The sequence below is a fragment of the Monopterus albus genome, unplaced genomic scaffold (assembly GCF_001952655.1).
Source record: "Monopterus albus unplaced genomic scaffold, M_albus_1.0 scaffold140.1, whole genome shotgun sequence".
NCBI lineage: Eukaryota > Metazoa > Chordata > Actinopteri > Synbranchiformes > Synbranchidae > Monopterus > Monopterus albus.
Genome location: NW_018128020.1, coordinates 216,362 through 227,032, shown reverse-complemented (window position 1 = coordinate 227,032; position 10,671 = coordinate 216,362).

The following is a 10,671-nucleotide window of genomic DNA, read 5'->3' as shown; positions in this document are numbered from 1 at the left end:
CAATAAATTTCATTCCACTTCATGATTGTGTCCCACTTGTTGTTGATTCTTCACAAAAAATTACAGTTTTATATCTTTATGTTTGAAGCCTGAAATGTGGCAAAAGGTCACAAAGTTCAAGGGGGCCGAATACTTTCGCAAGGCACTGTAAACATGTGGGAATGAAAATTTGTTATTCATCTTGTTTTTAGCACCCTATCTTTGATGCTCCTTTCAAAGAGTATTTCTCCCAGCATATTTGATCTTGTAGCACAGAGGTGAAGGTGATATGTGGCGCTGCATTGTAAACACTCTAATCTGGCAATTTCTGATGTGTATACAAGAAGACATGACACATTTGCTGACCAGATGTGGCCACTACTGCTGTGTTTGCATGGTTGTGGTCAGCAAAAACCATTAACAAACTCATCCTCTAACTAGAGAAAAAAATAAATGAATGAATTCTCCTCTAAGTTAAACCTGTACAATTACCATATTGGTGTGGTGTGGCCCAACCCACAGGCCAATGCAGTGGTTCATTCACATAGAGGTGGTGTGGGATATTCTAGGTCCAGCTACTGGTAACTTAACATCAGCTTTCAAAGTATTTTTCATTTACACTCTTTGAATCTCCACACATTTAAGGCTTCTGTGCATAAGATCTCTTCATAGTTGTCTTAATAATTCACTAATTCTCAAAACACAGACTACAGGCTAGACACAGCCATAAAAAGACCATCCTGGCTCATGTACTGTAGATGTATGACCAAATATGACCTCTCTGGAGGATTTGCTTGGACACTGGTCTAGTCTGTTGAGGAGTTCAAAGTGGTCAGGATCAACTCAGTAGCCTGGTGCTCTTTACTGGCTTGCAGTGACTGTGGTTGGAAAGAAGACCAAAGCTGCAGGCTCATTACTGACCAGTGCCAACTAGACTTTGGCTCATTTCAAGACCCTCGGGGTGGCAAGCATCCCATCAAGCCTTGCTTATTTTTCTATCCAGGTGGCTCTGGAAGCCAAGATTTGTGACAGAGACTTTGATGCTGGCCTAGTAACCGTAAGCCAGAGCTACTGTATGGAGTTTCCTCTCAATGGTTTATGAAGTATTTTATATTCATCCTGAGGGTATCATGAATGTCTGCACCAAATTTTATGGCAATCTATTGAGTATAATATAATTAATGAGCTATTTCACACAAAAACTCATGGTGGCACCAGAGAAAAGTCAAGAAAATACCAAAGTGATTAGGACCATCCTCTGGTAACCATATCTTTACCCATGTGCAGCCACACCTACAAAGACATTTCACTCAAGTTTTAAATGCCAACCTCATTCTGCCACTAGAAGAGTTAGGGGACCACCAAAGTCAATAGGACTCATCATCTGGAATCCATGTTTCATGTTAATTCATCCAGTAGTTGAGATATCATTAAGATGAATCTCACTTCATAGCCTATTCTTGATATTGTGATGACCATAAGGTGGGGGTCGTGGGGGTGTTTGTCAAACAGCCTACATTAGAGGCCCCACCTTTACAGAGGAAACATAAGAATGGGAATGTTTCCAGACACACTGGAAATAATGCAATCAAACATCCAAAGAGGACAACTAACCTCATGACCATTATACTCTCTCCAGCATTATATATAACATAGACAGCTCTCAACTGGGGGGTGCTTAATCTCCACACTAGCTGTGTTTCAAAACCACTTGTGGCTGTGAGCTTCTGCTCATCTCTGACCTCAGCTGTAAGCATGGATAATTATATCATTTTCATAACAACACATTGGCAGTCCTGTTTCTGGTAGAAATGTGTGTTTTAAGCAGCTTTTTTCATCGATGTGTGGCTGCTTTGTGCATGTTCATCAGTGCTAGCCCACAGCATCCAAGCCAGGGGTGTTGAGAACTTGCTCTCAGCACTTAAATCACAGAGGACTGATGGGAGTGACAGAGAATCTGTGAAATATCAAGACATGAGAGAAAAATCTCTTTAATCAGCAACAAAATTCCATACTTACATTGCTTTGCTGCACTTGGTTGCCAGACCATTGTTTCAGCTGTCTTCCCCGTAATCCTCAACAACTGTCAACTGCAGAATCACACAGTCTTAAAAGAAGTCAGTTAAGACCCTGTTCACTAGCAGGGACCTGCCCTCACTAAGTACAAATGAAAGTAAAAGGATAGAGAATGCTTATGGACTTGACAGTTTTGGGGAAAGCTAAAGAGGTCAGCGTCACTCTCGGGCACTGACAGACCCCAAAAACTGTTTTTGTGCAGTGCAGACTGAATGTTAAGGTTAAGAGTCTCGAGGTTTGGTACCTACAAAAGTAGAATGAGGATGAGTCCAGCAGCCCATGGTCTTGGTAAAGGGGTCAGGGATTCCTTTTGCGGAAGCTGTAGCGGCAACTTTGATACAGGATGAGTGACGTGAGAAAGATCAGGGCCGATACCAGAGAGAGACATAAATTGGAAATTTGTTTCACTCTCCACAAGTCCCCAAAACCAAGTGAGCGATGAGGGGCCCGGTGCCATAGTAGACGGTGGGAGTCGCTGGTAACCCGGTACCCACGGCCAAAAGGATAGTGGGCAGCACGGTGCCCGAAGAAGAAAAGGAGGAAATGAACTGGGGGAGAGAACAGGTGGCGTTGCACCTGGAAAACAAGACAGCAGATGAAAAGAAGAGGAAATAGAAGGTCCAGCCAAGGGCTTAGAACAAAAGAGACTGCAACCGCACCAGTAGAGAAGGGGCAACCCCTGACAGGAGAAAACCAGTGTCATCTAGCAGCCTCATGTACGACCATGGTGTGGGTGTGAGAGTGGCCTCAACTTGTACTCTGCTCATTCTGCAGGAGATCTTTGTATGCTACACAGGGAGACCTGACTTTTCACATATAACACAAAGTCTCTACAACATTCTGTATAGCAAAGTCCTGGAGAGATATTCATTGTAGGGTTGCTGCTGGACCAATGCTCTCCTGTCCTTCAACAACCCTGATTAAGATTGGCCTCCATATTGACCCAATCATGAAAGTCTGGCTCCTCCTTCCAAGCAGGCCACAATAAAAGCATCTCCTCTGATTTCTCACATCTTAAATAGCAAATATCAAATTCTGTCCTCCAACAGGTGATTTAAAATTCCTTATTTTAGAAAGAACAGGCTGAAATACTTTTTTGCTCATCAGTCCATATTGTTGTTAAATCAAAATCAGGGTGTGGCTATTTAAGATCTGTATCCCGAGATCATGATAATTATGTAAGTGGGTGTTGTAGAAGTGGTTTGCTGTTTACTGTTATCGTTTGTTAGTGTTGTTGGGATTCTTTGGCATCTGAGCCAACTTGTGTCACAAGACAAATTTCAGATTTTATTTGATAATGAAGTGTTATTGTATCTTATCATATGTTCCAAAGATACTTCAGGTTATGGTCTGTGGGCAGTTATATTTTAATCTAAAGTTTGAACAAACATGGCGCCCACCGAGGCGACCGTGTTTGCGCGTTCCACGCCGGCGTTTTCTTCGTTTCTGTGTGTTTTTTTTGCTTTTTCTGCAGTGCACAAATGTCATGCACTGCTTACATACAACAGACAGGCATTGCTGGATATCGCCAATTCACTAAGTCACTAGGAATTTACTAGTTTTATACCACCGGAGCTACAAACCATTGTCCACTCCGGCGACAACAACAACGATGGCGAGGACAGCCACCATTGCCCTCGGGGAGCCCCCGGAGCACCTGGCACAAACGAGCAGGCTGAAATCAGGAGAGCGACCCGGAGACGGAGACGCAAACGGGGCAGGCGAGAGGGACTCCATGCTAGGCTAAAAGCGCGCGCTACCCGACTGCCAATACCCAGCCTCTTCCTAGCTAACATACAGTCTCTGGAAAACAAACTGGACGAGCTAAGGGCTAGGATTACAGCACAACGGGAAATCAGAGAATGCTGTGGACTGCTGTTTCCTGCTTCTGTGGTAACCGTACTCATTTCCTGTTTTCGGCACCAGCACCATGTTTGTGCCTGCTCCCAGATTTCTTAGGAATTAAACTTACTCTAAGTTCATCTGGATTTTTGAGACGCTTGCACCACTTAAAGTAGTTGTGTTGCAGAAGTTCTTGCTAACTACCAAATTTAACTTGCTGCTTTAGGTCGGCTAGTTTAGAAGCTAGCTAAGCTAGTAGCTTAATCGAGAGCAATGGCTTCCCCCTCTTCCTCTCCTTTCTCTTGCTCGGAGTGTCGCATGTTCAGTTATTCCTCTGTCTCCTTTAGCGATAATGGTACCTGTAATAAATGTCAGATGCTAGCAGCATTGGAGGCGAGGCTCACAGACTTAGAAGCGTGGCTCCACACCATGGAGAATAGGCCAGCTAGCTATGCCCATGTAGCCAGTGTGGAGCCTCCTAGACATAGCTTAGCCCAAGCTAGCCGCCCCCCATAGCTTCTCGAGCAGCCGAGATCTCAGACGGGTTGCTGGGTGAAAAGTTCGCAAGAGTCGTAGCTTCAAACGAATGCCCAAGGAGCATCACCTGCCTGTTCACGTTTCAAATCGATTTTTCCCACTCAGCAACACACCCGCTGAGAAAACAACTCTGGTAATTGGAGGCTCCATAGTCAGAAACATGAAGTTAAAGACACCAGCGTCCATAGTCAAATGCATTCCTGGGGCCAGAGCGGGTGACATTGAATCCTATTTGAAGCTGCTGACTAAGGATAAATAAATAAATAAATAAATAAACTTTATTTGTACCGCACTTTCCAACTCGAGAGCACAAAGTGCTACAACAATAAAAACATAGAATACAATATCAGTTAAGAACACTCATAAACAGACAGAAGCCAAATGGATATCCCAGGACTGATAGAGGGCAGCTCCTATCCAGCCGGCTCTCCCATCGGGGGCTTACCCGTGGAGGCCCAAGGACTAATACACACCACAGCATCTCGAGCAGCCGGGATCTCAGACAGGTGGCTGGGTGACAGTTCGCAAGAGCCGTAGCTCCAAACGAATGTCCACGGAGCATCACCTGCCTGTTCACGTTTCAAATCGATTTTCCCCACTCAGCGACACACCCGCTGAGAAAACAACTCTGGTAATTGGAGACTCCATAGTCAGAAACGTGAAGCTAGAGACACCGGCAGCCATAGTCAAATGTTTTCCTGGGGCCAGAGTGGGCGACATTGAATCCTATTTGAAGCTGCTGACTAAGGATAAGTGTAAATACAGTAAGGCTGTTATTCACATCGGCACTAATGACTCCCGACTTCGCCAGTTGGAGGTCACTAAAATTAATGTTGAGTTGGTGTGTAACTTCGCTAAAACAATGTCGGACTCTGTAGTTTTCTCTGGACCCCTGCCCAATGTGACCAGTGATGACATGTTTAGCCACATGTTTGTCTAGGTGGTGCCCAGAAAATAATGTGGGCTTCATAGATAACTGGAAAACATTTGGGGGAAAACCTGGTCTGATTAGTAGAGATGGCATTCATCCCACTTTGGGTGGTGCGGCTCTCATATCTAGAAATCTGGAAGAGCTTATTTTACAGCCTGAATTATGACAACCCAGAGTCGAGTCCTGGATGCAGGGTCGCAGTCTTACACGCCTCTCTGCTGTCTCTTAGATAGCTGAAAAAAAACATTCAGGTATCAAAACGTTCAGCTTTTTCAGGAAATGCAAAGTTGTATACAACTTTTTTGTAACTTTTATACTTTTTGAACTATTCAGCTTTATTCTGAAAATCTTGCCCCATTCAAATGAATGGGAAAATTCTACTTCAGCATACCTTCAGCTATTTCAGCTATCAAAATGTTCAGTTGTTCAAGGACATTCATACCACTATTCAGAAGTTTTGTAAACTTCATACTTTTGAAATATTTAGCTTTATTTTGAAAATTCTGCCCCATTCAAATGAATGGGAAAATTCTACTTCAGCATACTTTCAGCTATTTCAGCTATCAAAATGTTCAGCTCTTCAAGGACATTCATACTACTGTAAGATTTGAGTCTTACAGACTAGTTACTTTATAAGCTTTAGTTACTTCTCATACCTTTAGTTCCCTTTAGTTATCATTCATAACTTTATCTTACTTGTTTATGCATATTACAGCTGTATTGATGATTGTCCAGAACTACTGAGCTTTGGCTATTCTTAATACATTTATTTTCCTTGCTTATATATCTTGCAATTGTATTGATGAGAAGCAAGTAGAATCTGCCCACTTTGAATGCTGTACCTTCTGTGTAGAGACTAGATGTCTGCATCTCTTTGAGACCAGACAGCCTATTTACATTTTAGCAAAAGCCTGTTTTACAATCACACCTCGACCCACTTAGCATATCCCAAGCTTTGCTTTGTCTTGGGATGTCCTGCAGAGGCCAGGGGCTCACCACCTGAGACAGAGACACACACACACACACACACACACACACACATATATACATAGGATTTACCATATTTCAACATGGAAGTGCAAGCTCCGGCTCGCACCAAATGACCAATAGGATCACAAACTATTGAAGGTTGCACGTCTGTCCAGGGCAGAGCAGCCCAAGAAGATAAAATGTATTGCAAGACCTTAATTCGGGGTCAGTGGATGGAACTCCTGCGGGAGCTCCATCTCTCTGATCCCAGCGCTGCAAGGCCTACCTGTGATCAGACATTCAGTAAATTTTCTGTTGATTTTTAAACAGTCCTCTCCTGTCGTCACTTCTTGTGCTTCCAACAAAAGAATTGGGTTAATTTCTAACACTACTATTCAGAAGTTTTCTAAACCTCTTACTTTTGAAATATTTAGCTTTATTTTGAAAATTTTGCCCCATTCAAATGAATGGGAAAAATTCTACTTCAGCATACTTTCAGCTATCAAAATATTCAGCTCTTCAAGGACATTCATGCTTCTCTTCACAGTTTTTCCTAAACTTCATACTTTTGAAATATTTAGCTTTATTTTGAAAATCTTGCCCCATTCAAATGAATGGGGAAATGTTTGCTTCTGCGTACTTTCAGCTATTAAAATGTTCAACTTTTCAAGGACATTCATGCTTCTTTTCAGAAGTTTTGTAAACTTCATACTTTTGAAATATTTAGCTTTATTTTGAAAGTCTTTCAAAATATTTTTGAAATCTGCTGGGCCGGCTGTGGCTCAGGAGGTAGAGCGGGTCGTTTCCTAACCGGAGGATTAGCGGTTAGATTCCCAGCTTGTCCAGTCAACATGTCGAGGTGTCCTTGAGCAAGACACTGAACCCCCAGTTGCTCCAGGTGATGTCACCGGTGTGTGAATGCGTGAGTGCGAATGAGTGAATGGCCGAAGAACGTGAAAGCGCTTTGAGTGTGCTGTAAAAGCATAGAAAGGCGCTATACAAGTATAAGACCATTTACCATTTGCCCCATTCAAATGAATGAGGATTTCTGCATTCTTTCAGCTCTTGAAGGACATTCATGCTTCTATTCAGGATTTTTATAAACCTTATACCTTTGAAATATTTTGCAAATCTTGCCCCATTCAAGTGAATGGGGAATTTCCAACTTCAACTTACTTTCAGCTAGCAAAAGCATTCAGGTATCAAAATATTCAGCATTTTCAGGGCGATCTTTCAGCACTCAGCATCCATACACATTTTCTTCAGAAAATGCAATTTTCTAGTTGTATGGATGCTGACAAGCATCCATACTATGTTATCCTGTTCTTTATTAGTGTGGATGCTCACATGAACATTTTGATAGCTGAAATAGCTGAAAGTTATGCTCGCATCCACACTCTTGTTATCCTCTCCTTTATTATTATTGTATGGATGCTGACAAGCATCCATTCTATGTTATTGTGTTCTTTATTATTATTGTATGGATGCTGATTCAGCATCCATACTATGTTTTCCAATTATTTATTATTATTTTGTGGATGCGTCAAGCATCCACACTATGTTATCTTGTTCTTTATTATTGTATGGATGCTGACAAGCCTCTTTATCCAGTTCTTTATTGTGTGGATGCGTCAAGCATCCACACTATGTTATCCTGTTCTTTATTAATGTGGATGCAAGCATCCACACTCTTGTTATCTTCTTCTTTATTATTCTGGGTTCCGCCACTGTTCTTCGGCACCCAACTCCTTCAGCATACTTTCACCTAAAAGGGCCACTTAGGTATCAAACTGTTCATCTTAAGGACATGTGTGCTTGTATACAGAATTTTTATAACTTTTATACTTTTTAAGCTATTCAGCTTTTTTCATCATATTTTTCCGCATTGGAAATGAATGGGGCAAAGTTGGAAGCATAATATCTCCGGCATACCTTGGGCTAGACATGCCATTTCAACTCTGTTCAACTCGTGAGACGTTTAGCTACCAATGGTGCAAATGGTGTCCATAGACAACAAATGGGCCAATAATAGAGATCTCATCAGCCACTGTTCATCCAGGGGCTCAAAGTGGAGAGGGTGAGCAGCTTCAAATACCTGGCCATCCACATCAGTGAGGACTTCACTTGGACACTTAACACCACACAGCTAGCACCACACACTTAGCACCACACAGGTCAAGCACACCCAACAGCGGCTGTACTTCCTGAGCAGGCTGAGGAGGTTTTGCATGTCGCCTCGGATCCTCAGTGACTTCTACCGCTGCATACTCGAGAGCATCTTGACCAGCTGCATCACTGTCTGGTATGGCAGTACAACTGCTATGGACCGCAAGTGCCTTCAGAGAGTGGTAAAGACTGCGGAGAAGATCACCAGGACTCCACTGCCCTCTGTACTGTTTACATACTCATTTTGCACATGCATAATTGCACACTCAATGCTGAGTATTTACACTCCACGGCTCCCATGTAGCATATATTCTCTCCGCATTATATTGTGTTCTTGTTCTATTTTTATTTGCTTCCTTCACTTGCTGCTTTAAAGTGCCTTAGATTTGTGTTACTGCCTATTTAGACTTGTGTTATTCCTCATCTACTTTATATTTCACTTGTATTTTGTGGCATTCATGTGGACGGCAAAGTAAGAATTTCATTGTACAGGGAAACACGCTTCCTAACTGTGCATATGACAAATAAACACTTTGAACCTTGAACCTTTGAACCTATGTGGAGTTATGAGAGGTGCCAAGCTAATCTAGAGGTAATCAAGATTAAACATTAAATGGCTGGAAACGAGCAAAATGAGCATGCCATGGGGACTTTAAACCAAGTTCCCAACATAAAATTATTGACATGGTGGGGGCCTGTCTGTTAAAGCCAAGTGCCCACAATGTCAGTGTGTAAACAAGTTTTGGTCCCCACACTGATAGTAAAACCAGGCACGCAAATACACGCACAGACGTTCTTGTTTTCATCACTTACAGGGCCCCTACATAGACTTACATTCATTTCCAGGAGATTTACCCAAACCAGTATTGTGACTCACCTACCCCTCATTGTTTAAATTAAGATTTTGGATATTAAACCATTTTTTATAAAATATATCGATATTGCTTATCTTATATGACCTGTATTATTTGTTTATTTTTAATTTTCTGTATTTAGGGAGTTTTTTTATTACTGGAATAATATTTGATTTAGTATTACTACTTTGTACAATGAGTTTGAGAATGATTAGGTAGTGCTGATTGCTTATTGAGATTTACAGAATGCGTTTGTTGTGGACATCTTTTTCTTTTTTCTTGTGTTATTATTTGGGTTTGCTGTCCTGCACCTGTGTTCTAATTGGATTGGATGTGCACACATTTTAATTATTTTTTTGTCCTTCCCTTACCCTAACACTTAACCAAAGCAGACACTTGCTCTAACCTTAGACCTCAATGTCTTCATAAAATTCAATGAACATCATGGGGACCAGTCTCTGGCCGCCACAAATGACTTTTTGTCCCTGCGAAGACAGTAATTTTCTGATTTCGGGCCACACAAGTATAGAAAAATGAGGACACGCACACACACAGTGTTAATGAGTAGCCATGGTTGGGCAGTCCTCTGCTATCACTGTGTCAGCATCAGACACGTTTAGGGTGGTACAAAGAATTAAAAATAGAGGAAAAGAGGGCAAAGCAAGAAATTGCTGCAAGGTTTCCATCTAGAGGAGGGGAAGGATGACTTTTCTTCTTTATTATCCTCTCACTGCTTCACATCCCTCCTCACCCCATCCATTCTCAAAAATCTCATTTCTCCAACTATTTTTATCTCTTTACTTTCTAAAACCTTTTACCTTCAACCAGCTCCTGTGTTTTCTCCAAGGGTCTCAATTATTAAACACGCATACACAATACTGTGCGCATAAACCATGCTTATTTCACACACAATACACAATATGGGGTGCTGTGTGTACATTAATGAGGAAAAAAATGAACTTAAATGATTTTAGCATATGGCTGCAATATAAGAGTGAAAAATTTAAGGGGGTCTGAATACTTTCCGTACCCACTGTATATCGATTCCATTCCATTTCACGCCTAACGTATGGCTCACGTATGAGAGACCCCTCTGTTAGTGTCAACAAAAACACTGTGCTTGCTTAACTTTAAATAATCGGTATGACTGGAAAAATGACTGACATCGCCCGCCTGCGCGCGTGTACACACACATATGCAGGAGAAAAATTGCCCTTAAGGCGATTGTCAAAGGCAATATAACATTAATTAAACTGGTTGAACTCTCATTATCCCCACCTTTCGAAGCTGAATTTTTGTAAAAAAAAAAAAAAAATT